This window comes from Chelonia mydas, chromosome 28, assembly GCF_015237465.2.
Source record: "Chelonia mydas isolate rCheMyd1 chromosome 28, rCheMyd1.pri.v2, whole genome shotgun sequence".
NCBI classification, from domain to species: Eukaryota; Metazoa; Chordata; order Testudines; family Cheloniidae; genus Chelonia; species Chelonia mydas.
The window spans coordinates 3644707-3672517 of NC_051268.2; the positions used below are offsets into that span (position 1 = coordinate 3644707).

The following is a 27811-nucleotide window of genomic DNA, read 5'->3' on the forward strand; positions in this document are numbered from 1 at the left end:
GGCCACGCAAAAACAACATGGCAAAGAGCTGTGGAAGATGAGCTGAGAAACCTGGAGCACAATCAGAATCATAGAATCATAGACTATCAGGGTTGGAAGGGACCTCAGAAGGTCATCTAGTCCAACCCCCTGCTCAAAGCAGGACCAATCCCCAACTAAATCATCCCAGCCAGGGCTTTGTCAAGCCTGACCAATTGGGGAACCATTGAAAGATTTGCCAGAAACAGACAGGAGTGGAGGAGCTCTGTCACTGCCCTAAACACCAGCGGCATAATGGGTACAGATATACTAACGTCTCCAGCACTGAGGCTTCAGCAATATTATGGCTGTGGTGGTCGAGTGGTTATGGGGTTAGTCTTGAAATCTATTGGAGATCTCCTATGCAAGTTCAAATCCCGCTCACAGTATGACCTGTTTTTCAGCCACAGTTTCTAACCAGGATAGTACAGCTATACCAGTGGTGGGCAAACTTTTTGGCCCAAGGGCCACATCTGGGTGGGGAAATTGTATTCAGGGTCTTGCATGTAGGGCTAGGGCTAGGGCTGGGGTGGGGGCTGGGGTGCGGGAGGGAGTGTGGTGTGTTGGAGATGGTGTGTGGTGTGCAGGAAGGGGCTCAGGGCAAGGGATTGGGGTGCAGGAGGGGTGTGGCAGAGGGCTCAGGGCAGGGGATTGGGGTACAGTAGGGGTGCAGGGTGCAGGAGGGAGCTCAGGACAGTGGGTTGGGGTGCAGGAGGGGTGCAGCAGGGGGCTCAGGGCAGGGGTTTGGGGTGTGGGGTGCAGAAGCAGTTTGGGGTGCGGACTTTGGCCCGGCACTGCTTACGGTGTGCAGGAACATGGTGCTAGCCACTTCTGGGACTGGTGCTGGTCCCGGGCAGGCAGGGAGCCTGCCTTAGCCCGGCTGCGTCCCAGGGCTGGCAATCCCGCAGGCTGGATTTAAAGCTGATGGGCCGGATCCAGCTTGCGGGCCATAGTTTGCCCTCCCCTGAACTATACACACCCCTTAGACACTCTCAACTCACTCCCCATCCCAGGTAAATCCCCTTCTGCTCCTTTCGTATAGATGCCAGGGATACTATCTCATGCTGTGTCCCCGAATTCTCAGGCAAACTCTCAGCTCCTGAAGCCTCTGCCACTCACCTAGCAACCCATGGGTCAGTCCTAACCCTGGCTGCAGGAGCTGAGTCAGTGCAGGAGCCTTCCCTGGGGCCACAGGCCGGAGGATTTGCGAGATGGAGATTATCTGAGACATCAGAGTGTTGGAAACCATGCAGCCACCCTTTAAATCAGGGGCCTGTTCCAGCCCTGAAACTGAGCTGCCGGGATCCCCCCCCACAGAGCAGGGTGCCCCAGATTACAGCCTGAAAAGAGGCATGTGAAACTAACTCCTGTTCTCCTTGCATCACAACTGGGGGTGGAATCACCCCTCCATTGCCATAGGGTGTGTGGGACTCATGCCATAGCACCGTGCAGCCATTCATGGAATGAACACTTCTACCAGCAGCCCTGTGCCAGGCACCACAGCCCCAAAAGGGCCATGCTGGGCCATTTACACCATCAGTGCAGATGTGCAGCATGTCAAATTACAGCTGGGAAGCCAGATTTGCTACCCGGGAAGTCAGGGTCTGGTTAGAATTCTCTATCCAGCCTGTGCTGCTATTTATACCAACAAACGCTGCATTGGTGGACAAGTGGAATCAATCCCAAAGCTCCCTTTCATCTGCCCTGGAAATTCATTTAAACTTATGTTTGGCCTCAGAGAATTAAACAATTATGTCTGTTACCAGAGGGGAGTTGATTTCAATCCTTTGTCACCATCAATGTGCAAACCAGGATCCTGTTGCTTTGCATTCCTTACGTTGTGGCTCCATCATGTGGCCATTCGGTGTCAGTCCTTTTAAATAAACAATGGTTTTTTTTTTCATAGAAACCATATTTTCCTTATTCAGACACAGGAATAGATTAATCTACAAAGGGAAGGTGATTCCCAGGCAGTTCTGGAGGGAGAAGGGAACATTTTCAGCATTACTAAATGATTGTGTTGTACCTTACACACACACACAGAGAAAATAAACTTAATTAATTGAGCTACCAACACACTTCACAGGAATGAAATAAACAACTTTATGTTTAATGTGTTAGGTGCATTTAAATATTATTAAAAATATGTTCTGGGCAATGTGTGAAAACCTCACTTCCCTGGGTAAGGTAACAGGGAAAGTTTTTTGAAACAGAAAAGAATTTTATTGTAACACTTGCAAAAAGTTACCAAGAAAACAAAACAAACTATGCAACAAAACAACGCAAACAGAAGGTATAACACAGCAGCTTTCAGGAGGGAGAAGTGTTCAGGCTAGCCTGGGCCCAGAGCGGGGGGGCTTCCTCGACACTCGTGGTCTTCCACCCCCTCGAGTTACCTAGTGCCTCGCCCAGTGTCACCGATTATCCCTCTCCTGAGAGTGCCCGGCAAGATGGGCATGGCTGCGGGGTGGGCGGTTTGGGGGTGGGGGGGGGTAGACACCCATGTATTATAGGACCTCTCCTAGATGACAGTAATGATGGTATCCACAGCGGCAACGGCTGGGGTTGGTGTCTCTCGCTCTTCCCCTCAATCAAAGGGTCAGACGGAGGGAACCGGACGGGGTCACCGAGCAGAGAACCCTGGACAGCGCCCACCGCTCCTCGAAGGCGTCAAGGGAGTCGGTGGACGCAGCCCAGAGGAACTCCGCCCGGATATGTGAATGTACTGAGGATCGGAAAAAGGCCCCACAATCGCAGGACGTTTCATGGGCCAACCTCCTCTCTCTGGTTTTATAAATGGCTGTTTTAGCCAAGGCTAGGAGGAGGTTAACCAGGAGATCCCGCGATTTTGTGGGGCCCCGGATGGGAAGTGTATAGATAAAAAGGTGGGGGGAGAAATGAAGCCAAAAGCGCAATAGAATATTTGTGAGGAGCCGGAAAACGGGCGGCAATCTGGCACACTCTAAATATGCGTGCGCCAGGGTTTCCCTCACATTACAAAAAGGGCAAGTATCCGGGATGGGGGTAAACCGTGTCAGAAACACGCCCGTGCTCACAGCTCCGTGAAGGAGCCGCCAGCTGATGTCCCCGACGGGCCTCGGGACCAAGGTGGAATACAGGCTGGCCCACCGTGGTTGCTCACCCTCCAAAGGTGGCAGGAGGTCCCACCACTTTGTATCGGGGCGGGACACCAGGGTGTGGGCATGAAGGGTGTGAAGCGTGAGTGTGTATAAATATTTCCATGGTGCAATTTGAAAACTGACCGGCTGCAGTTCATGCAGCTGGCTTGCAGTGAAAGGGTGAGGGGTTTGTTGGAATCGGCAGGGTAGGGGCCCAATGGAAAGGTCCAGCGGGCCTGGGGTAGAGGATGGGCGGGGTGCGCCCTCGCGCAAGGCTCGGTTAACATAAGCCCGAGCAGCGGGGGTCAAGGTGGCCTTCACCTCCTGAAGTACGCACCGGGGGGTACGAGGGCTGGAGAGCTCCATGCGCCAAGCGAGCGTCAGGGGATCCAGCCAGTCTCTCCGGTCGTAGTCCAGGAGGTCTCCAACCCTCGTGACTTCCGCCAGGACCATCCTCTGGCGCACCGAGCGGGACTCCGCCACCTGCACACGGAGTTGGGGGTTGTATAGCAGGGGCTCCGTGAGGAGATCTGCTCCCACGGTGGCCGCCACGGACCTGGTCATTAGAAACAGTTTCCAGGTCCGGAGGAGGTCCTGGTAAAAGACCGGCAGCCGGAGAGATCTCGCGGAAAACCTCTCGGACAAAGATAAAAGAGCTGCCGGTCGTATCGGAGCCCTTGGAAGCGGCGCAGGAAGGCGTGCGCCAATATGCTCCACGTCGAACTACCTGCACTGTAAAGGAGCCTCTGCAGGGCCTGGAGGCGGAAAACGCAGACCTGAGTATACAGACACTTCAGGCCCTGCCCTCCTTCCTTCAGGGGTAAATGAAGAACTCCAACAGGGGCCCAGTGCTTTCCTGACCAAAAGAACTCTAGAATCAATCTCCGGAGGTGGGTCAGGAAACCCGGGGCCGGGGCTAGGGTATTGAGCAGGTACCCGAGCGTGGACAGGACTAGTTGGTTAAGCACCAGTGCTCTCCCTCGGAGGGAGAGACATCGGAGTAGCCTCGTCCATTTCCGGATCCGCTCTATCACCCCGCCCTCTAAATTTTCCCAGTTCTCCGACAGAGAGGGATGCGTGGCGGAAAGGTAAACGCCGAGATAGAGCAGAGGACCCGCGCTCCACTGGATGGTCTGAAGCACGGGTGGGAGGGAGCTTACCTGCCGCCAGTCCCCCACCGCCAAGCCAGAGCTCTTGACCCAGTTGACTCGGGCGGAGGAGGCTGCCAAATAGATGGCCTGGCATGCCTCCACTCGCACCAAGTCGCCCGGGTCCTGGACCATGAGAAGTACCTCATCGGCGTACGCCGACAGGACCAGCCGCAGCTCCGGCTCCCGCAGCACCAACCCTGTCAACCTCCTGCGGAGGAGACAGAGGAAAGGCTCGATCGCAAGAGCGTACAGCTGGCCTGAGAGGGGGCACCCCTGCCGCACCCCTCGCCCGAAGCTGACAGGTTCGGTCAGGGTCCAGTTGAGCCTAACCAAACACTCCGCGGAGGCATACAGCACCTGGAGAAAACTCACAAACTGAGGTCCGAATCCAAACGCCTGCAGAGTGCTCAGGAGGTACCCATGATCTACTCTATCGAACGCCTTCTCCTGATCGAGAGACAGGAGGGCGAATGACAGACCATCTCTCCGCCCGAGTTCCAAAAGGTCTCGGGCTAGAAATACGTTGTCAAAAATGCTGCAACCCTGGACAGTATAGGTCTGGTCTGGGTGGATCACGTCCACCATCACGGACCCTAGCCGCAGTGAGATTGCTTTCGCTACGATTTTGTAATCCGTGCTAAGGAGTGAGATGGGACGCCAGTTTTGTAAATCGCGGAGGTCCCCCTTCTTCGGCAACAAGGCGAGCACCGCTCACCTGCACGACAGAGGGAAGACCCCATCCTGCAAAGACTCAGCCCAGACAGTGACTAGGTCTGGGCCGAGGATGTCCCAGAATGCACGGTAAAACTCCACGGTCAGCCCGTCCATGCCCGGAGATTTATTGGTGGGCATGCGATGGAGGGCTTCCGAGAACTCGGCCAGGGTGAGAGGCAGCTGTAGCCGGTCTCGGTCACCACGCTGACCGTGGGGAGTTCCTCCCAGAGCACCCCGCAAGCGCCAGGATTGGTCGGATCCGGGGAGAAAAGGCTTGTGTAGAAGTCGCAGGCCCTCCCACACATCTCCTCCAGATCCATGAGGGGGGTGCCGTCTTCCGCTAGAAGGCAGGTGACGTGTTTCTTGGCCCCCCTCGTTTTCTCCAGGGCATAGAAGAAGCGGGAGCCGCAGTCCATCTCCCGAAGGAGGTGGATGCGGGACCGGACGAAGGCGCCTCGGGCCCGGTGGTCCTCGAGGGCCCGAAGCTCCTCCCGCTTCTCCCGGCACGCTCCGCAGAGGGACGGATCCTCGGGGTTGGCGGCCAGGCGCCTCTCCATCTCTAAGACCTCCCGTTCCAACTGCTCTATCGCCGCATTTCTCCGTCGGCTGGTGCCTCGAGTGTAGTCACAGCAGAAGAGCTTGGCGCACACCTTCCCTAGATCCCACCATCGCCGCACCGAGGGAAAGGCACGCCGCTGCTCTCGCCAGGCCAGCCAAAACTCCCGGAAGGACGTCACGAAGCTCTCGTCCTCCAACAGGCTGTTGTTAAAGTGCCAATAGGCCGGCCCCGGTCTCTCTGCACGGAGGGAGACCGTTATGGTGGCTAAATGATGGTCGGAGAATGGGGCCGGCCGAATGGTGGAGGAGTGAGCCTCTGAAAGATGGAAACAGGATAAGTAAATACGGTCCAACCGAGAGTGGTGTGACCGATGGGCCTCCACCCGGACAAAAGTGAACGTGGAAGTGTCATCTGGGTGATGGTCACGCCAGACGTCCACTAGGGAGTGATGTTCGACTATTCCTCGGAGGATGTTTGCGGCAGCTTGGCTCGGCCCCTGAGCGGTCCTGTTCCTCGAGGGTGGTGTTAAAGTCCCCTCCCAGGACCAGGCACTCGTGCAAATCTAGGGTGCCGAGAAAGTCGGACACCCGCTGATAGAATTGTGGCCGCTTTGGGCTCATTTGCGGGGCATAGATGTTAACAAGGTTGACCACGAGCCCCTCCATATGGACTCGAAGGTGCAGCAGGTGGCCCGGCACGGCCTCAGTGACCCCTAGTACCTCGGGCCGTAGGGTGGGGGAGAACAGGGTCTCCACTCCAGCTTGCCAAGTCGTGAAGTGGCTAAAGTGTACCCCGTCCCCCCACTCCAGCCGCCACCTGTCCTCGACGATCGGGTCCGTATGGGTCTCCTGCAGGAAAGCTACAGAGTACCTCCCTTCCCGAAGGTAAGAGAGCACCTGGGACCTGCGGAGAGCCATCCCACAGCCCCTGGTGTTCAAGGTTGCAATAATGAGAGGCGTCATGCGGAGGGCTGGGGGGATGGGGGTTTCTTATTGGTGGGGGTGTTCGTGGCCCCCGGCGGGTTGCGCAGCAACCTGTGACCCATCCCGTGGATGAGGAGATCTTTTCGGAAGCCGCGGGCCCGCTCGTAGGCCACAACACCGTGCTTCCCTTGCCCCCGGCCCTCCTTTATAAGGGCCCTTGTGGCCTGAAGAATTTGATCAAAGTCCCCCCATAGCTGAAGAGCCAGCTGTACCCTATTGCGGGCACCACGGGTGTGTTCTAGGAACTTCCGTAGTGCATGCCGCAGCTCATTGGGGGGTCGGGTTACGATTTCCGGGGTATTCCCTGGTGGGGCTCTTAATGCAGCCTCGTGGTCCACTAAGGTGGGTAGGCAGGGTGCGGACCACCGACGGGGCGTCTGACAGGCTGGGGTTATTAAATCCATTTCACGCCTTGGGGTGGAAGGGGATGGCGGGGAAAAAATTGTAACTCCTAATGGGTCGTGACTAGAAAGTGCAAAGACTGCTCCCTGGGGGGAGTCTGCGAAAGGCGGGAAAAAAATAACCCCAGGGACGGCAATAGCATTGCAGGAGGAGGTGAATTGGGCAGGGACAGGGGTGGGGGCAGGGGCAGGGGTAAGGCTCTGGGCTTCAGGAGGCGAGCAGCTAAAGGAAGGTGCCTCCTGAGCAGAGTCGAGGGTTAAGGGGTAAGGGAGGGGGCTCCCAGTGACGCTAGGTGCTGGCTCTGTGGTGGTCTTGGTGGCCATGGCATCAGGTGGTGGACCACCTTCTGCAGGGTGCTCGCCCGGGAAAGCAATTAGGGGGAGGGAGCATGGGGAAAGGGGGGCTGGGGTGAGGTTGCCCAGCTCGAGGCCAGCCGGAAGTAGATGATCCTCTCCCTGGGTGACCGGGGTCAAATCTAGGGCCTCAATCTCCGCGTACACGGAGGATAGGCCAACTCCTGCTATCCCGAGGGCCTCTCCTCTAGGGCCCGCCTCAACGGTCTCTTTGGGGTTCGTGTGGGGTTCGTGTAGTATCCGGGCAGAAGGAGCTTCCTCAGGGGTCTCAGAGGGGAGGGTCTCCCGTGGAGGGTGGATTCTGCCCTCCAATGCCAGTCTGTCTTCCCCTTCCGACACCAGCGGATGGATCTCACTCGTGGCCGTAGCGGAAGGCTCAATATCAGTGCCTCCCTTCCTGGTGTTCCGGGGGGCTTCGGCATCGGATGGGTGCAGCGGAGCTCAAGCCTTCCGCTTGCCTCGCTTCCCCTGGACTAGGGTCCAGCCCTCCATAGCGTCGTCTGGACCCGGTTGCCTGACCCGGTTGGCAGGGGTCATGTCGGGGGGCAGAGACGATGGTTCAGGGGTTCGAGGGGGTAGCGGTGAGGCAGCATGAGGGGCGGGGGGTTCTCCTTGGGGCAAGCCCTCTCCTATACCCGGTAATATCCTTGCCACACCCTCCTCCATAGGCTCTGCTGAAGTGGTAATAGCAAGGGTGGGACTCCCTTGCTCGCCCAGGCGTTGTAGGGAAGGAGTCTCCTGGGCCCGGATGGGAGCAACGATGGGTTGAGTAGGAGGAGGGTTGGTTACAGGTGCCGGGCAGCCAGGGGCATCGGCAACGATGGGGCCGATGTCCTGCCGGGTCTCGGGGGTCTCGGGTGCCCCTCCCCGCCGGGCCAAAGGGCAGTCTCTGTGGACATGCCCCGCTGAGCGGCAGAGGTAGCACCAGGCCTCTCTGGTGGAGTAAAAAACCTGATAGCGGGCTCCCTGGTAGGGGACTAGGAAAGACCCTTTGAGCGCCTCTCCGTCACGCACCCCCGCCGGCGGTAGAAGCTGCACTTGCCGGCGGAACGAAAGGATGTGACGGAGGGTGGGGTCCTTGCAGCCCAAAGGGAGAGGGCTGATGACAGAGACAAGTTTCCCCAGGGCGGAGGGAGAGGGTAACAGGGCAACGTTGGGTAAAAAGGGAGGAACGGAGGTGAGGACGAGGCGAACGCCCAGGTCTTCTAGCAGCTCTAGGGGGATGAAACCCCCCCCCCACCGCCAGGCCCCTCTCCACCGCCTCCTGGGCGGCAGCCTCCGAAGCTAAGAAAAAAACGACCTTGCCATACACCTTGGAGGCTGCTACAACAGCCGTGGGTCCTACCACCTTCGCCAATGCCTGCACGTATGTCTCCACGTGGGGCGAGGTGGGCACCAGGAGGCAACGGACACCTTGCCTCCTGGTCAAGGTGGGGAAAGGGCCCCGGCTGCTGGTGATGGTAGCGGAGGCAGTGGGTGGGCGAGATGATGAGGCGGCAGGCAGGGGGGAGCCTGCCACTGCCCGGGCATACGTCCTGGGGTCCGGGGGAGGGACATTTTCAGAGCTGCTGGAGGGAACAGCAGGGAGGGGCACCACGGTCGATGACGAGGCCACAGCTGTGGGGGCAGCCCCTGCCATGGAGGGCCTAGATGTTTTAGCGGGGCCCTTTCCTTTCTTCCCGCCCTGGCCTTTGCGGCCAGCTGGGGGGGGGGTTCCTAGAATCGGGGGGGGGCAGTGGGCGCATCAGCGGCAGTAATCGCCCCGGTGCCTCCTGCTGCTGGTGCCCCAGTGGGGGCGGTGGCAAGTATTTTAACAATAGTGGTGGTGGGGGAACCTTGGGGATTGGGCAGGGGGTGGGTGGGGGAGGGACAGCTGATATTATTAGAGGGGCCTCGCCCCTGTCATTCCCTGCCTTTGTGAGCAGGGAGAGACGGGGAGACACCGGAAGGAGGAGGGGGGAGGGGGAAGCAGATTAACCACTCCTCCCTGCTGGGCTGCAAGCGGGGGGGGGGAATGCCAAATGGGTTGGACTGGGAGGGGGGGAAAAACAAAAAACAGAGTCCAATAATAGGGGCAAGCCGTGGAATAAGCAGTCCCGGGGGGGGGGGGGGTGCAGACCCACGCACATTTGTCCAAAGAGTCTCGTTTGGTCGGCTGTTATGTCCGGTCCGAAAGGCAAAGTTCAAAGCAAACAGCTGGATCTGAAGGCAGATGGCAGGTTGCCAGCAGGGACGGACGGCGGGGGGCCGTGACAGTTGTAGTAATGGTGGGGGAGTTGGGGGCACCGATGGATCGGGGGGCAGCTCGTTGCCACACCCCCTGTGCCACCACAAACGCAATTAAAACACAGTCAAACTCCCCCCCACGAGAGTATAATTCAAAAAATTACTCAGTCTTACGGCCCCCTTCACAGTGATTTGTAGTTTCCTGGATGATTTCTTCTCCAACTGTGTTGGCTGTGTTTCAAGGCTTCCGGTAGGCTGAGAATGTTATAAAGATAAGGCTGGAATTTCCAAACAAAACAGCGAAACGGCTGGGTCTGGGGACTTCTACTCCCCCCTCCGGATAGCAAAATCAGCAATCTTCCCCCCCCCTCCAGGGGTTTCAGCTGAGACACATAGCTGTGCCCGAAAGCAGGCGAGGGCGGGGCGGGTGCTGACTGCAAGTTGGAGGCCGACCAGCACTCAAAAAAAAAAAAAAAAAGCAGGAAAAAGCAACAGAAATCAAACCAAAACCAAAAAAGCGTCTGGCCCGGTCGGGGGGGGGGGGGGGGGGAACTAAGGCAAGGTCCAAAAGTAAGAAAAATCCAGGCCAGGGGGCTTTAGGAAAGAATAGAAAGCAGATATCTGAGGAGCAAGCGAAGGATGGTCCCGTCTCCCAACAGGGAAGGTTTCAGAATAATCAGGAACCTTCTGGAGATATTTAAGACAGACAGGCAGATTAGAACACCTGCAGCCAATCAAGAAGCTGTTAGAATCAATTAAGGCAGGCTAATCAGGGCATCTGGGTTTAAAAAGGAGCTCACTTCAGTTTGTGGTGTGCGTGTGAGGAGCTGGGATCAAGAGGTACTAGGAGGCAGAATGTGGACTGTTGGAGGACTGAGGAGTACCAGAATTATCAGACACCAGGAGGAAGGTACTATGGTGAGGATAAAGAAGGTGTTGGGAGGAGGCCATGGGGAAGTAGCCCAGGGTGTTGTAGCTGTCGCACAGCTGTTCCAGGAGGCACTCTAGACGGCTGCATTCCACACGGCCCTGGGCTGGAACCCAGAGTAGAGGGTGGGCCGAGGTTCCCCCCCCAAACCTCCCAAGTCCTGGTCAGACACAGGAGGAGTTGACCTGGACTGTGGGTTCATGCAAACGGCCAAACTGAGGGCTGCTGTGAAACTCCAAGGCGAGCAAATCCACCAATAAGTGCAAGACCCACCAAGGTAGAGGAGGAACTTTGTCACATATATATATATACAGATAAGTTCGAAGTTACCCCGGGAAGGGGGACCAAACACCAAGCCCCTCCACACTGGGCTGGGGGGAGCTAAAGCTGAAGCCCAAGCCCTGCCCCACTGGGGGGAGGGCAAAAGCAAAGCTTGAGGGATTCAGCCCTGGGTGGCAGGTAATCAGACTTTTGGTTTCAGACCCAAGCCCCAACAAGTCTAACACCAGCCCTGGTGACCCCATTAAAACAGGGTCACAACCCACCTTGGGATCTTGTCCCACAGTTTGAAAACCACTGCTCTGTGCTGATGGGTGCTGCGAATTACACCTGGTAGGACATGCACACAAATGCTGTGAATTACAAACTGTGAGAGGATAATTAGTTAAGATGAGCTATTATCAGCAGGAGAAAAAAACTTTTGTAGTGATAATCAAGATGGCCCATTTAGACAGTTGACAAGAAGGTGTGAGGATACTTAACATAGGGAAATAGATTCAATATGTGTAATAACCCAGCCACTCCCAGTCTCTATTCAAACCCAAGTTAATGGTATCTAGTTTGCATATTAATTCAAGCTCAGCAGTTTCTCATTGGAGTCTGTTTTTGAAGCTTTTCTGTTGCAAAATTGCCACCCTTAAATCTTTTACTGACTGGCCAGAGAGGTTGAAGTATTCTCCTACCGGTTTTTGAATCTTATGATTCCTGATGTCAGATTTGTGTCCATTTATTCTTTTGCATAGAGATTGTCCAGTTTGGCCAATGTACATGGCAGAGGGGCACTGCAGGCACATGATGGCATATATCACATTGGTAGATGTGCAGGTGAATGAGCCCCTGATGACGTGGCTAATGTGATTAGGTCCTATGATGGTGTCACTTGAATAAATATGTGGACAAAGTTGGCATTGGGCTTTGTTGGAAGGATAGGTTCCTGGGTTAGTGTTTTTGTTGTGTAGTGTATGGTTGCTGGAGAGTATTTTCTTCAGGTTGGGGGGCTGTCCGTAAGTGAGGACCGGTCTGTCTCCCAGGATCTGTGAGAGTGAGGGATCATTGTTCAGGATAGGTTGTAGATCCTTGACGATGCGCTGGAGAGGTTTTAGTTGGGGGCTGAAGGTGATGGCTAGTGGCGTTCTCTTATTTTCTTTGTTGGGCCTGTCCTGTAGTAGGTGACTTCTGGGTACTCTTCTGGCTCTGTCAATCTGTTTCTTCACTTCCGCAGGTGGGTATTGTAGTTGTAAGAATGCTTGATAGAGATCTTGTAGGTGTTTGTCTCTGTCTGAGGGGTTGGAGCAAATGCGGTTGTATCTTGGAGCTTGGCTGTAGACAATGGATCGTGTGGTGTGTCCTGGATGAAAGCTGGAGGCATGTAGGTAAGTATAGTGGTCAGTAGGTTTCCAGTATAGGGTGGGGTTTATGTCACCATTGCTTATTAGCACAGTAGTGTCCAGGAAGTGGATCTCTTGTGTGGATTGGTCTAGGCTGAGGTTGACAGTGGGATGGAAATTGTTGAAATTATGGTGGAATTCCTCAAGGGCTTCTTTTTCCATGGGTCCAGATGATGAAGATGTCATCAATGTAGCGCAAGTAGAGTAGGGGCATTAGGGGACAAGAGCTAAGGAAGCGTTGTTCTCAGTCAGCCAAAAAAATGTTGGCATACTGTGGGGCCATGCGGGTACCCATAACAGTGCCGCTGATTTGAAGGTATACATTGTCCCCAAATGTGAAATAGTTGTGGGTGAGGACAAAGTCACAAAGTTCAGCCACCAAGTTTGCCGTGACATTATCGGGGATAGTGTTCCTGATGGCTTGTAGTCCATCTTTGTGTGGAATGTTGGTGTAGAGGGCTTCTACACCCATAGTGGCGAGGATGGTGTTTTCTGGAAGATCACCAATGGATTGTAGTTTCCTCAGGAAATCAGTGGTGTCTCAAAGATAGCTGGGAGTGCTGGTAGCATAGAGCCTGAGGACAGAGTCCACAAAGCCAGACAATCCTGCTGTCAGGGTGCCAATGCCTGAGATGATGGGGCGCCCAGGATTTCCAGGTTTATGGATTTTGGGAAGTGGATAGAATACCCCTGGTCAGGGTTTTAGGCGTGTGTCTGCATAGATCTGTTCCTGTGCTTTTTCAGGGAGTTTCTTGAGCAGATGGTGTCATTTCTTCTGGTAATCCTCAGTGGGATCAGAGGATAATGGCTTGTAGAATGTGGAGTTAGAGAGCTGCCTAGCAGCCTCTTGTTCTTATTCCAACTTAGTCATGATGACGACAGCACATCCTTTGTTAGCCTTTTTTATTATGATGTCAGAGTTGTTCCAGAGGCTGTTGATTTCTATTGTGTGTGTACAGGAAGGTTTAAATGTGTAACAGGTACGTTTGGTAAAGCTTAGCTATTTTATGTTTGTAACAGGCTCTTGCCCACCTCCAGCAGAGTTTTCAATCACCTACTATGGCAACTTACCAAATGTCATGCAAACTAGTCCATTCCTCCCCATAGTCAATCTCTGACCAGAATGTTAGAATGAGGCAGAGAACTGGGAAAGTATCACAATAGGAACACATTAAAAAGTGGGATTAATCAAAGATGGGATGCAGACAGAGCCTGTTCTATAGCTGGTGAAGTGACAGGGACACACTCCCACTCCTGCTGGTTCTGAAATAACAAGAGAAGCAGGTCAAAGAGAATGAGCTCATGTGGGAGCTCTAGGCAGCTGCCCTGTCAGTGCATCACACACCTGGGAGGTGTTACACAAAACACAGGACTTCCCCTCTGGAAGAGAAACCCTTCCCCCCACTGCCACCACTTCATTATACTATCCAAGGGGCTGTTTGTTCTGCAGGACTTTGATCTCTCTGGGTGGTCCATGGTGATTCATAAAAGAGCCATTAGGGGAGCAGGAGTCATCCCAATAGAAATCTCTTCACTTCTTTCTCAGTGCACCTTCTTAGCCCTGGCTTTGGGTGCTTTGAAGTTGGCTCTGCAGCCTTGATTTTAGGTGGGATCTTGACCACCTTCTGGGGCTTGGCAGATTACACCTTTTGAGGGCTTTTCTCTGCCTTTTTGGTCCCCCAGCAGTCACCGCATTCTGATGATTATTCCTAGACATGGGCGTGGTGGCCTTCCTGGGGATCTTGGCAGCTTTAGCCAGCTTCTTGGTGGCTATATTCCTGCTCAGAGCCACTGTCTTCTTCTCATGCCATGTCCTTGTCCTAGCTGCTGGTTGAATGTGAAGGAGCCAAGGTGCTGGTGACTTTAGCCTGCACCCAGTTGCCTTTGCTCATCAGACTCCTGAACCCCAACTGGATGTGGTTCTTGTTCTTCTGCACAGCATAGCTGTTAGGGGGCTTATTCCTTCACCCACTTCCTTCCCTGGTCCTTCTCGCATGAACAGAGAGCAACAATACCCGAAGTCCAAAGGTGCAAACAATTCGATGTTTATTGGGGTGAACTTCCAGCAAGCATGATTCCAGTTTCCTTCCTTAGTGTCCCCCTTCCCAGCTCTGACACCACAGAGCCTTACACCTATGTCCCTGTTCCCATTTCCCCCTTTAGATAAATATGGTTCCAATTTGCCCACCCTGGAGTTCTGCTTAGCTATACCTTAACCAATCATTTTCCTGAAATTTAACTAACCAATCCTAACATATTGTAACATGATTATTTAACCAATTATATCCCACCACCTTAATTAGTTTTCACCCAGCAAAATTAATTATACAGCTGACAGACCCTGCTTCAGCGAGCTCCTTTTCTACTCCCAGACCACAGGTGGTTTTAATAATGGGGTTTGATTAAACTTCATAAATGTAGTAAACACCACAACTTGCACACCCAATGACATAGCTTCGCCCACTGACATAGCTCCCACCTCCTGGGGAAGTGAATTAACTACACTGACAGGAAAACTCTCTCCCATGTTAAGGAAAAGTTAGCACACGTGACTCCATTTTGGTTTGGGGCCCACCATTATCTAAAAGCAAGCACATCATGCACCAGGAGGAGTGTTCTTAGATACTGCATTCCTGTGAAAATCCTCCTCCTTGTCTCCAGCCTGCCTTGACTCCTCGTATCTGTTCTTTGTCTGTCCCTAACTCCCTATCTCCTGGCCTTTGATGTGAGGCCTCCCATCCTGATAATAAAAGTTACTGATGCATGGCTTTAGGACCATGCTGTGTAATTAACATACTAGTTTAGCAGGAGGAATGCACCAAGGAGGGATAGGTGGTAGATAAGAAAAGGGTTTGTTTATTGGCTAAGGTTTCTGATGCACGAGGGCAACATGCTTTGCTAAAAAGTATATAACCTTTGTATAATCTGTATTCGGGGTCCCCTCCTGGCTAGCAGGGGGGCACCACGCTCAAGCGTAATAAACTTGGTGTTTTCTGGGAACTCTGCAGTTGAGGACTTTGTTTATGTGCCTCAGCCTAGGTTCGAACTGTGCGTGTCCAACCAGGTGGAATTCGTAGCATTTGTGTGCATGTCCTATCAGGTGTAATTTGTAACACCCATCAGCACAGAGCAGTGGTTTTCAGACTGTGGGACAAGATCCCAAGGCGGGTCGTGACCCTGTTTTAATGGGGTCACCAGGGCTGGCATTAGACTTGCTGGGGCTTGGGTCTGAAGCCAAAAGTCTGATTACCCGCCACCAAGAGCTGAATCCCTTAAGCTTTGCTTTTGCCCTCCCCCCAGTGGGGCAGGGCTTGGGCTTCAGCTTTAGCTCCCCCCGGCCCAGTGTGGAGGGGCTTGGTGTTTGGTCCCCCTTCCCAGGGTTATGTAGTAAGTTTCTTTGGCAGCGGGGGGTTGCAGTGAAATGAAGTTTCAGAAACCGTTGCACAGAGCATCTTCATTACCAAGCGGCAGCAGTGTAGACTCAATGTTTGAAGTGTAGACCTGTCCTTGGCCTGAGAGGAAAACTAGACTTGGCTCCCTGGGTGCTCAGGCACTGAAAGTACAGCCATGAAGACACCACACACCAGCCTTCCCTAGTTGGCAAGAACAAAACCTCCACAGAAAGACCCTCATGGTTTCCTAGGCCAGCTCCCTAAGCACTCAGCCACAACCACTTAATACAGGGGCTTTTCTACACCATGGTTCTGTTCTCACTGAACGGTCATTTCCAATTGTTTGCTCACACCAGCTTACCCAGCACACTCACTGCTGTGCAGTTCTGTAAGTGTGGCCATGGCTGAATAGCGAGAAATTCTGCCCATTTCCCTACTGGCTGGAGCATGGTTAGAGTGTGTTTGTGGTTAATGATTTTGCTGTAGATTGTTCACTCCCTGCTTTGACAATTCAGACAGTCCCTTTTCCTGTTGTATCTCCAATAGCAGGGGCGGGTTTTCTTTGGGTCACTGAGATTTTTTGGGGAGTTGGTGGCTCCTTTCTTTCCTCACCCTGGAGTAAACCTAGCTTTTTATTCCATCGTTCACGTTTCATGGAATAACAGCAGCAGAATGAAGAAAGAGGAGAGGGAATATCTCACTGTCAGGGCTGAAGGTGGCCACATCCCCTCTGTCTGAAGTTGCCATTGCAGGAGAGAAGGTTTCAATGCAATTGAATGCCCTCGCTCAGACTAGAGACACAGAAAGGTTTTGCTGTTCATGGATCTGTGCAAAGGAAATTGTGTCTCTGGGTGAAACTGAGGAGGGAAGTGAAATGACCACGTGGTGACGCAATCCCCTACAGCATGACTGGAGCAGACTCACCTGGGATTGACATGACATTTCTTTCTGTCAAGTAATGAGAAATGTGACATTAATTCAGATGCAGCGTTGAGGCTTCTTTAGTTCCTTGTAAAAACTTGAACTTGATTTCCCAGAAGGGAGAGAGGGAAAGTCTGGAGCTGCCTTTAATCCCAGTCTGAAATACAAGGGAGAATTCCGGAATTGAAGGAATGGGAAAAAATGGAGAGGAAAGAGAGAGAGAAAACACCTCTTTTCTCTTCTTCCCCCTCCCAGCAAGAAATGTTATCAATGGGGAAACTCCTCACCAGGACCAGCCTTAGGGAAAATGGCACCCTGGGCAAAACTTGTACTTTGGTACTCCCTTTGCCCTAGGCCCCTGTGGGCTCCCCACTCCCTCTTTGCCCCTAGTTCCTGCACTCCCAACCCTTGCACCTCCTTCACCCCTAACCCCTGCCCCCTCCTGTGCCCTAACCCCTACACTGTGTCCCCTTTGCCCTTAACTCCCATACTCCCCTCCTGCACCCCATTCACCCCTAATTGCTGTGTCCCTCCTGCACCCATGTGGGGTAACTGACCTGTGTGCATGGGGCAGCTGGCATTGCTGCCTTCTTCTCTCTGGAATGCTGCTCTTCCGGGCACCCCTAGGGGCTGCGGGGGTTGAGGAGTGACTTCGGAGCTCCTTGCACCCAGGTCACTTTCCTCCCCTGGGCTGTATAAGGGGAGGGCAGAGAGAAGCAGCTTCTGATGCTCGCCTCTGAGCACAGCCCAGGTGGGGAAAGTGACCAGGATGCATGGAACACTTCGTGTTGCTCCTCACGCCCCTGCAACCCTCTATGGGGCCCCGGAGGAACTTTGTGGGAGGGGTTGAGCTGGGAAGAAGCAGGGAGAAATCTGGGAGCCTCCCCCCCGCCCCAGGAAGCAGTTTCTGACACTACACTGGCAGAGTGCACCTTTGCACTGCTGCATGGTGCCGCTTTGATGACTGGGTGCCTCCCCGGGTGGCCCACCCCGAAGGCCAGCACAAACAGCAGAGAACACAGAGATACTGGCCACACACTGAGCAGTGGTAGCCTGGGTGGCATGTAATGCAGGCTCGGGGAAGCTAAGCCTCCCCAAAGCTGTGTTGCCAAGGGGGCAGTGGTGGGTTGCCACATGGGCCAATGGGGCCCATGATTAGGGCCCCTGGCCAAATTAGGGCCCCTGGCAAAATTAGGCCCCCTGGAAAAGTCTCCCCTATGTCGGCCCCAGGGCTGGAGGTGCTCTCACTCCCTGCTATGGCCGGGGGACTGCAGCTGGGGTACAGAGCTTCTCTGGTCTCAGGGCCACAGGGGGGTTAAGGAGCGAGCAGGGTGGGGCAATGGGGGAAGGGGTGGAACAGAGATGACGTAGTTGATGGGGCCATGGGTGGAAGGCGTGAAGAGGGTGGGGCTGCATTCAGAAGGGGGGGAACAGGGCCATGGTTCCAGTGCCGGGGTCCCTGCACTTGTTCTACCTTTCCCTGGGCTTTGGCATCACTAGTCCCTGCTTAGCGAGTTGGGTCAGTGGTCCCCAAAATGTGGGGTATGCCTGCTAGAGAGGCACAGAGGAATGTTCATGGGGGCACCTCAGGGCCTGAGCCAGCCCCCATGGAGGGCAGGGAGGGAGCACCACTCAGCTCCACTCTGCCCCTGCTCTTCAGATTCGCGACATGATGGAGAGACTGACGAGACTCATCAAGCCCTCGGATCGCTACCCCTTCCTGCTTCTCCACGTGGGCACCAATGATACTGCCAAGAATGACCATGAGCGGATCACTGCGGACTACGTGGCTCTGGGAAGAAGGATAAAGGAGTTTGAGGCGCAAGTGGTGTTCTCATCCATCCTCCCCGTGGAAGGAAAAGGCCTGGGTAGGGACTGTCGAATCGTGGAAGTCAACGAATGGCTACGCAGGTGGTGTCGGAGAGAAGGCTTTGGATTCTTTGACCATGGGATGGTGTTCCAAGAAGGAGGAGTGCTGGGGAGAGACGGGCTCCACCTAACGAAGAGAGGGAAGAGAATCTTTGCCAGCAGGCTGGCTAACCTAGTGAGGAGGGCTTTAAACTAGGTTCACCGGGGGAAGGAGACCAAAGTCCTGAGGTAAGTGGGGAAGCAGGATACTGGGAGGAAGCACGAGCAGGAGCGTGTGAGAGGGGAGGGCTCCTAGCTCATACTGAGAATGAGGGGCAATCAGAAGGTTACCTCAAGTGCCTCTATACAAATGCACAAAGCCTTGGAAACAAGCAGGGAGAACTGGAGGCCTGGTGATGTCAAGGAATTATGACGTGATTGGAATAACAGAGACTTGGTGGGATAACTCACATGACTGGAGTACTGTCATGGATGGATATAAACTGTTCAGGAAGGACAGGCAGGGCAGAAAAGGTGGGGGAGTAGCACTGTATGTAAGGGAGCAGTATGACTGCTCAGAGCTCCGGTATGAAACTGCAGAAAAACCTGAGAGTCTCTGGATTAAGTTTAGAAGTGTGAGCAACAAGAGTGATGTAGTGGTGGGAGTCTGCTATAGACCACCGGACCAGGGGGATGAGGTGGATGAGGCTTTCTTCCGGCAAGTCGCAGAAGCTACTAGATCGCACGCCCTGGTTCTCATGAGCGACTTTAATCATCCTGATATCTGCTGGGAGAGCACTACAGCGGTGCATAGACAATCCAGGAAGTTTTAGGAAAGTGTAGGGTCAATTTCCTGGTGCAAGTGCTGGAGGAGCCAACTACGGGGGGAGCTTTTCTTGACCTGCTGCTCACAAACCAAGAAGAATTAGTAGGGGAAGCAAAAGTGGACGGGAATCTGGGAGGCAGTGACCATGAGTTGGTCAAGTTCAGGATCCTGACACAGGGAAGAAAGGTAAGCAGCAGAATACGGACCCTGGACTTCAGGAAAGCAGACTTCGACTCCCTCAGGGAACTGATCAGTAGGATCCCCTGGGGGAATAACATGAGGGGGAAAGGAGTCCAGGAGAGCTGGCTGTATTTCAAGGAATCCCTGTTGAGGTTACAGGGACAAACCATCCCGATGTGTACAAAGAATAGTAAATATGGCAGGCGACCAGCTTGGCTTAACGGTGAAATCCTTGCGGATGTTAAACATAAAAAAGAAGTTTACAAGAAGTGGAAGATTGGACAGATGACCAGGGAAGAGTATAAAAATATTGCTTGGGCATGTAGGAATGAAATCAGGAGATCCAAATCGCACCTGGCGCTGCAGCTAGCAAGAGATGTTAAGAGTAACAAGAAGGGTTTCTTCAGGTATGTTGGCAACAAGAAGAAAGCCAAGGAAAGTGTGGGCCCCTTACTGAATGAGGGAGGCAACGTAGTGACAGAGGATGTGGAAAAAGCTAATGTACTCAATGCTTTCTTTGCCTCTGTCTTCACGAACAAGGTCAACTCCCAGACTGCTGCGCTGAGCAACACAGCATGGGGAGTAGGTGGCCAGCCCTCTGTGGAGAAAGAGGTGGTTCGGGACTATTTAGAAAAGCTGGACGAGCACAAGTCCATGGGGCCAGACGCGTTGCATCCGAGAGTGCTAAAGGAATTGGCGGCTGTGATTGCAGAGCCATTGGCCATTATTTTTGAAAACTCGTGGCGAACGGGGGAAGTCCTGGATGCCTGGAAAAAGGCTAATGTAGTGCCAATCTTTAAAAAAGGGAAGGACGTGGATCCTGGGAACTACAGGCCAGTCAGCCTCACCTCAGTCCCCGGAAAAATCATGGAGCAGGTCCTCAAGGAATCAATCCTGAAGCACTTACACGAGAGGAAAGTGATCAGGAACAGTCAGCATGGATTCACCAAGGGAAGGTCATGCCTGACTAATCTAATCGCCTTCTATGATGAGACTACTGGTTCTGTGGATGAAGGGAAAGCAGCGGATGTATTGTTTCTTGACTTTAGCAAAGCTTTTGACACGGTCTCCCACAGTATTCTTGTCAGCAAGTTAAGGAAGTATGGGCTGGATGAATGCACTATAAGGTGGGTAGAAAGTTGGCTAGATTGTCGGGCTCAACGGGTAGTGATCAGTGGCTCCATGTCTAGTTGGCAGCCGGTATCAAGTGGAGTGCCCCAAGGGTCGGTCTTGGGGCCGGTTTTGTACAATATCTTCATAAATGATCTGGAGGATGGTGTGGATTGCACTCTCAGCAAATTTGCGGATGAGACTCAACTAGGAGGAGTGGTAGATACGGTGGCAGGTAGGCATAGGATACAGAGGGACCTAGACAAATTGGAGGATTGGGCCCAAAAGAAATCTGATGAGGTTCAACAAGGATAAGTGCAGGGTCCTGCACTTAGGATGGAAGAATCCAATGCACCGTTACAGACTAGGGACCGAATGGCTAGGCAGCAATTCTGCGGAAAAGGACCTAGGGGTGACAGTGGACGAGAAGCTGGATATGAGTCAACAGTGTGCCCTTGTTGCCAAGAAGGCCAATGGCATTTTGGGATGTATAAGTAGGGGCATAGCCAGGAGATCGAGGGACGTGATCGTTCCCCTCTATTCGACGTTGGTGAGGCCTCATCTGGAGTACTGTGTCCAGTTTTGGGCCCCACACTACAAGAAGGATGTGGTTAAATTGAAGAGAGTCCAGCTAAGGGCTACAAAAATGGTTAGGGGACTGGAACACATGACTTATGAGGAGAGGCTGAGGGAACTGGGATTGTTTAGTCTGCAGAAGAGAAGAATGAGGGGGGATTTGATAGCTGCTTTCAACTACCTGAGAGGTGGTTCCAAAGAGGATGGTTCTAGACTATTCTCAGTGGTAGAAGATGACAGGACAAGGAGTAATGGTCTCAAGTTGCAGTGGGGGAGGTTTAGGTTGGATATTAGGAAAAACTTTTTCACTAGGAGGGTGGTGAAACACTGGAATGTGTTAGCTAGGGAGGTGGTAGAATCTCCTTCTTTGGAAGTTTTTAAGGTCAGGCTTGACAAAGCCTTGGCTGGGATGATTTGATTGGGGATTGGTCCTGCTTTGAGGAGGGGGTTGGACTAGATGACCTCCTGAGGTCCCTTCCAACCCTGATATTCTATGATTCTATGATTCTATTCCCCAACCCCACCCTCAGCCTGGGCCCCTGGCTTCTGGCCCAGCCTCGTCCCCCTTACCTCCTTCCACACCCCTCTTCCCAGGAAACAAGAGCCCCACTCCCAGCCCTGGTTCTCGACTGCAGCTTCCGAGGGGCCGCAGACACGGAGAAGAGGGCACAAGTTTGGGGACCACTGGTTTAGGTGAAGTCCTCAATCACTTCTATGCAGTCCAATAAAAGGTATTCCTCACCCACCTAGCCCCTCAATCAGGATGGACTAGGTATGTTCTGCTGCCCTTCACTCATACAGGAAGGATAATAACATTTCATTTCACTGAATGCTAAAGTGATTTGTAACCTGACACCAGCCAAAATGGGTCATTCTGGCAAAGCGGCTCCGTCACGCTGTGTACCTAGGCAGAGTAGGCGTGTCTATGCAAACGGTCTGTTCCTGAAGTCTTTCCCCCCAGCTCCTCACTAGATGTGAGGGGGGAGCTCATTCAGACCCGCTTATGCTTAGTATTTAAAAACTCCTTCTTGGCCCTATCTCTGCTGGCCTTAGATTTCTCCTCGTGCCCTTTCCTGACAGCTCTGATGAGGTGGCCGAGTGGTTAAGGTGATGGACTGCTAATCCATTGTGCTCTGCACGCATGGGTTTGAATCCCATCCTCATCGAAGGCGTTCAGTCTTCTCTCTTCCTTTACAAACAACCATATCCCCCTTTGGTACAATGACAGACCAAACCATGGTGCTTCCTGCAAACAAAAACCTTCTCAGGAACTCAGATCCCCCGCTTTAAATGAAATGTGGTGCTGAAAGAATTGTCTAGCTCTCTATATCTTATCTCAAAAGGTAACATTCATAATCTCACCCTGGAACCTCCCTAAATTATTAAAATGCCCCCGTCCACAGCAAGACCACGACAGTGACCCGCAGCTAGAGTGTCTAGGCCAAGCTGTTCTGAAGGAGGCAACTCAAACATTTTCTCTGCTTCCCTTAGCAAGGTCTGACTGGGAAAACAAAATCCCCCAAATTGAACATTTTCTTCTGAAAAACCAATACTAGTCTGTTTGGGGACTTTGATTTGAATGGATTACCATTATTCTCTTCTGCTCTCTGAATTATTTCAGTTCAGTCTTTGTCCTCCTGATGTGTTGCCAGGTGTTGAGTTGTGGGGGAGCGAGGCCAAGTCATGATGTCTCTTCCCCTCTTTCATAGTTTCTTCCAACTTTCTAGAAAGCTCCTTTGCTCGGATGTGAGTCAAACAGTGTCCATTGTCTCTGTGCTATCTTGGAGAAGTCTGCATTATACACGGTTCCTGGGATAGACCTTGCAAGTGTGGATACCTTTAATGGGCCAGCAGCGAGCCTAGCTTTTCCATTGTCACACCTGAAAGGCTGGTGGTGGGCATTTCCCAACCTCATAACATATTTCAATAACGTACACAGAGTAAAACTTCATCATTTCCCAGACAAGGCTAGCATATACCATCCAACCAGGTATTAACGTTCAACAGATCACTACTTTTACAATGATACCTCACAAGACACATGTTGTACAAACCATATCATCATTATATGACAGTGGTGACTATGGGGCTTCCTCCTGACACAATCCTTGTCTTCTACCCGAAGAAACGGCCTCATTTCTATCGTTTCTATGATTCTATGATTTCAACCTCTCCAGTAACATTACAAAACCAACTGCTTAGCATTTTATGGTAGAAGTTGGAGGGAATTCAAAGATCCTCCAAAGCTGTGCATTCAGGCCACCTAGTTGGGTAAATTCCATGCTCCTTATTCAGAAGAGACTTGACATGGCTTGAGGGGAGGCAGGCTTAGCTGTTCAATATACAGGTGGAGGGAGAAGGGCGCAGTACATTGACAATGTAGAACGTGACACTCATAATCGGTGGGTTTGAGTCGTAAGTGGGTGCCCTACCTACTTTGGTTGTGTGCTCTGAGAGTCATCTCCTTGCTTTCCATTTAAGGTCAGGGTGGGATATTATAACCAAGTGTTCTGGCAAAACTTTTCCCCTGGCCTGCTCAGTGAACCCTTTGCTGAGAAACTTTCCATATATTTGACTGCATGTCAGTTTCCTATATTGTTGGATGAGGCCCAAGGTGCTGGAAGGGAAATGTCCATGGAAAACTCAGATATTCCTGTTCTCCGAAAAAAAGGCAGGTATTAGTTAGACACCATTGCTTCTAGCATTCCTGTGGAATCCAAGGCGAGCTGAGGAGTTTCTGTCTATACTAGAAAGAATCATTCCACTGTAAATACAAATGAAATGAGATCTGCAGCTCGAGTCAGTGCCCTTTAAAAATATTTGCTAAGAAAAAAGCCATTCTCTCCCTTGTTGATAAGGATAAGGAGCCTTCTTTTGCTCCCAATTCCAAATGCAGAATGAATGGAGATTTTTGTTTAAAAACTTTCATTGCCCTGTGGGAATCGAACCCACGACTCAGCTGTTCAAACCCCAGAGCCCACCACTTAAAGGACCAGGTAGCGCCATTTCTTTCTGACAACCAGCTTTGGCTTTCTCAGGCTCCTACTTCGCCAGTCTCAGACGCTGGTTCAGTCTCCATTGCCCTGAAGGGACAAGAACAGAGAGTGAAGGATCCCCTGTGCTCAGTGTCACAAACCAAGCCCAAAAAATGGACGACATGGTGTCGCAATCTCAAATTATGCCTCCATCAGCATCACAGGAGCAAAACAAAGAAATCACCAGAGGAGCAATTTTCCTCTGCTTGCCTTTACCCCAGTGCAGTCCTCTCTGCTTCTTCTTCTTCTGCTTATAATCTGGAGGCTCTGTCAGGGGAAGAAATCATTGAGCTGACAGTATTTCTGGGATAGAAACCCAGAGAGTGGAGTTGATGCCAGCTGATGGGAGGCTGATTCATTTTCACAGGTCTCATGGCTTTAGCTGCCCCCTATCGTAGCTCTCATTTTGTCAGCGCTGCGCTCTCAGGAAGCTGACAAAGGGTTGAACCCTGCTTCTTTTGGGCCACTGGGGGCGTGGGGATTCCACACCAGCTGGAAGCCCTTCTGTCCTCTCCTTGTCCTGCTCGGCTACCCCAGACTCTTTCCCACAAATGGTTTCATCAGATGCTGGAGGGACGTAAGGACCTACAGGTTTCCCTCACCCACCTCGTAAGGCAAACTGTGATTCCCTTCTCTGACACTCCTGGGGCCACATATTCTTTGAGAAGCTTCTCCGCAGGAGGTCTGATGTCCTGTAAAAATGAGTGTGTGGCTTGGGGGGAACTACTTGTCTACCCCCTCTCTGGGAGCTGAGAAGCTTTTTCTGACTCTCCCCCACTACGTGAGTCAAAGAGCATCTCCCCATGGTGGGAGAACACTAAATTCCACCCTCCCGTGCTTGTTTCTCTGACCAACTGGTAAATCAACCCCAGCTCTCTGATGTAGAAACCAGCGTCTAACCAGCCTTGTAATAACCCCTGTTTGCTAGCTGGAGAATGAAGGAATGAAGACAGAAGGCAAAGATCAGAAAAGGAATCTCAACTCACACTGTGACTGTGCCTTTGATGAAGTGCTACAGACAGCCTGGCTAGCTCAGTTGGTAGAACATGAGACTCTTAGTCCCAGGGTCATGGGTTTGAGCCCCATGTTGGGGGCTTGATCTTACTACCTTAAGTGTCCTTTTTTGTTTATATGGTGAGCCCAAAATGAAATGCACTTTCTTGCCTCTCAACAATCTTATGCAGGAAATGTCTCTTCCTCTTAGCTTAGATAGCACAGGAAGAGAGAACAAACTGACATTTCCACATATTCAAGGGACACCATCATAGGACCTAACCACATCAGCCACACCATCAGGGGCTTGTTCACTTGCACATCTACCAACGTGATCATAGAATATCAGGGTTGGAAGGGACCTCAGGGAGGTCATCTAGTCCAACCCCCTGCTCAAAGCAGGACTAATCCTCAATTTTGGCCCCAGATCCCTAAATGGCCCCCTCAAGAATTGAACTCACAACCCTGGGTTTAGCAGTCCAATGCTCAAACCCTGACTTATCCCTCTCCCTGAGAGATACCATCATGTGCCAGCAATGCCCCTCTGCCATGTACATTGGACAAACCAGACAGTCTCTATGCAAAAGAGTAAATGGACACAAATCAGACATCAAAAATTGTAACATTAAAAAACCAGTAGGAGAGCACTTCAAACTCCCTGGACACTCAATAACAGACTTAAAAGTGGCCATTCTTTAACAAAAAAAACCTTCAGAAACAGAGTTCAATGAGAAACTGCAGAACTGGAATTAATTTGCAAACTTTACACCATCAAGTTAGGCCTGAATAAAGACTGGGAGTGGCCAAGTCACTACAAAAAATAATTTTCCCTCTGTTGATACTCACACCTCCTTGTCAACTGTTGGAAATGGGCCACATCCACCCTAATTGAATTGGACTCGTTAGCATTGACCCCCCCCCCCCACACACTCTTTAAGGTAACTCCCATCTTTTCATGTGCTGTGTATTTATACCTGCCTACTGTATTTTCCACTCCATGCATCTGATGAAGTGGGTTATAGCCCACAAAATTTTATGCCCAAATAAATTTGCTACTCTTTAAGGTGCCACAAGGACTCCTTGTTGTTTTTAAAAATATTAAGGGCACAGTAAGGAAATTAGTATCTCAGAGCTTGTGGTAACATCATTTGAAGAAGAACAAGAGGTTGAGGTGAAAAAGGGCTAAGGAAATCATGTTATTTCAAAAGGGAAAAGTGGTGTTGTGTGTGTTGAAAGGCTGGCTTAGAAATTTCCAATTGTTATTTTCTGATCCATCCCACCCTTCAGCAGCTAGACTTCAGGAATGGAAGAGGCTACTGATCCTTCTCTCCAGCTGCTTAATTCTGCAGACTAGTCTATGGAGCTGGGTGAATAGTTTTTGGATGAATATTTTATTTACTGCAATATTTTGGTGGACCAAAAATGATTTTTTTTAAATTTTGTTTCAACAAGAAAACTGAAAAAAATTAATCTTGGGTCAACCTGGATGATTATTAATTATTATTATTATATAGGTTAGGCTAGCTAGCAAGCAAGGAAATAAATGATTTGCACAGCTCTACTTGTATGAAAGGTCCACAATCGGAACATGCCTATGCTCTGTTCTGAGGCCATTTGAGCTTCACGTAGTATCCAAAACCCATCTGAGCATGATGAAGTACCAGTTGAGGGAACAACGAGTGAAGATATGTGTTGAAAAGCTTCATTTCCTGGCTGGAAATCAAACTCAGGTCTCGGTGGTGAAAGCACTGAAATTTAACCACTAGATTAGACCACCAGGGAGGGTGGGTTTTTATCACCTGTGCTAGGCTTTCGCCGACTGCTCTGACTAATTTTGGAACCTGGTCCGTTCTCAATTTCCCTGAGGGGACAAGAACAGAGGGTGAAGGATCCACTGTGCTCAGGGTCACAAACTGAGCCTAACCAAAGGCATTGACACAAACTCAAATGATGCTTCAGCTTCCTCCACCAGGATCACAAGAGCAACACAAACAAACCCCAAGAAGTACAATCCTTGTCTCTTTCATTTAGGCCCATCGCAACCCTCTCTGCTTCTTCTTCCTCCTACCTAGAGGCTCTTCCAGGAAAACACATGGAGCCAATCCTAACTCTATCCTAGAAGCCCAGGGAGGGGTTTTGATAGCACCTCACACGAGCTGATAGGAGTTAGATTCCGTGTAACGGGGCCCTTAGCTTTGCCTGCTCCCTAGCCTTGCTCTCTCATGGCTCTTAGGCAGGAAATGTCTCCTCCTGTCTCTGAGCTTTAATGGAATAGAAAGAGAGGACAAATTGACATTTCCATCATCCTCCGAGAGTGAGAGAGAATTTTCTCCTCTTCTATTCTAGCCTAGCTAAGAGAGGGAAACATAACCCTTCAGGGGCTCACTGTCCCCTTCAGCGATCTGTAGCTTCTCTCCTTCTTCCTACATTGGTGCCAGCTCTGCATTGGGCATATAAGTATTTCCGTGTCAGATCCTTCCCAGCCCTCTTTATTGTCACAGAGATTGTTTCAGGCTGCGGACGGAGTCAGATCTCTGCCTATCGACTGGGTCACACTGTATCCATTCCTTATATATTTCTGTAACTCCTCGTTACTGCATTTGTGATGATTTATAAAAATCGGCCAGAGAGTAAATCGAGATAGCATTAAAACTTAAAAAGAAAAAAAAGACCTGTCCTCAATGTATAATGTTGGAAATTGTTTTGTTTTCTGTTTCTTTTATATCAATTTACTGTGCTAAAAAAATCAAGGGAACAGGAAGGAAATTTGTAGCTCAGAGCTTGTGTTAACATGGTTTGAAGAGGAGCAA

General features: G+C 51.6%; 2 protein-coding genes and 1 non-coding gene across 6 annotated transcripts in view; 2 read left to right on the plus strand and 1 right to left on the minus strand.

Moving 5' to 3' along the window:
* Window positions 1-27811, plus strand: part of LOC102943236 (zinc finger protein 883) — a 2438435-nt gene that overhangs the window by 215255 nt on the left and 2195369 nt on the right. The gene's annotated exons all lie outside the window — the stretch shown is intronic.
* LOC114020163 (zinc finger protein 501) overlaps window positions 1-27811 on the minus strand; it is a 1907800-nt gene that overhangs the window by 181256 nt on the left and 1698733 nt on the right. The window lies entirely within an intron of this gene.
* Window positions 22058-22139, plus strand: TRNAS-GCU. Its single transcript has one exon. It is a non-coding gene; the product is annotated as a tRNA-Ser (tRNA).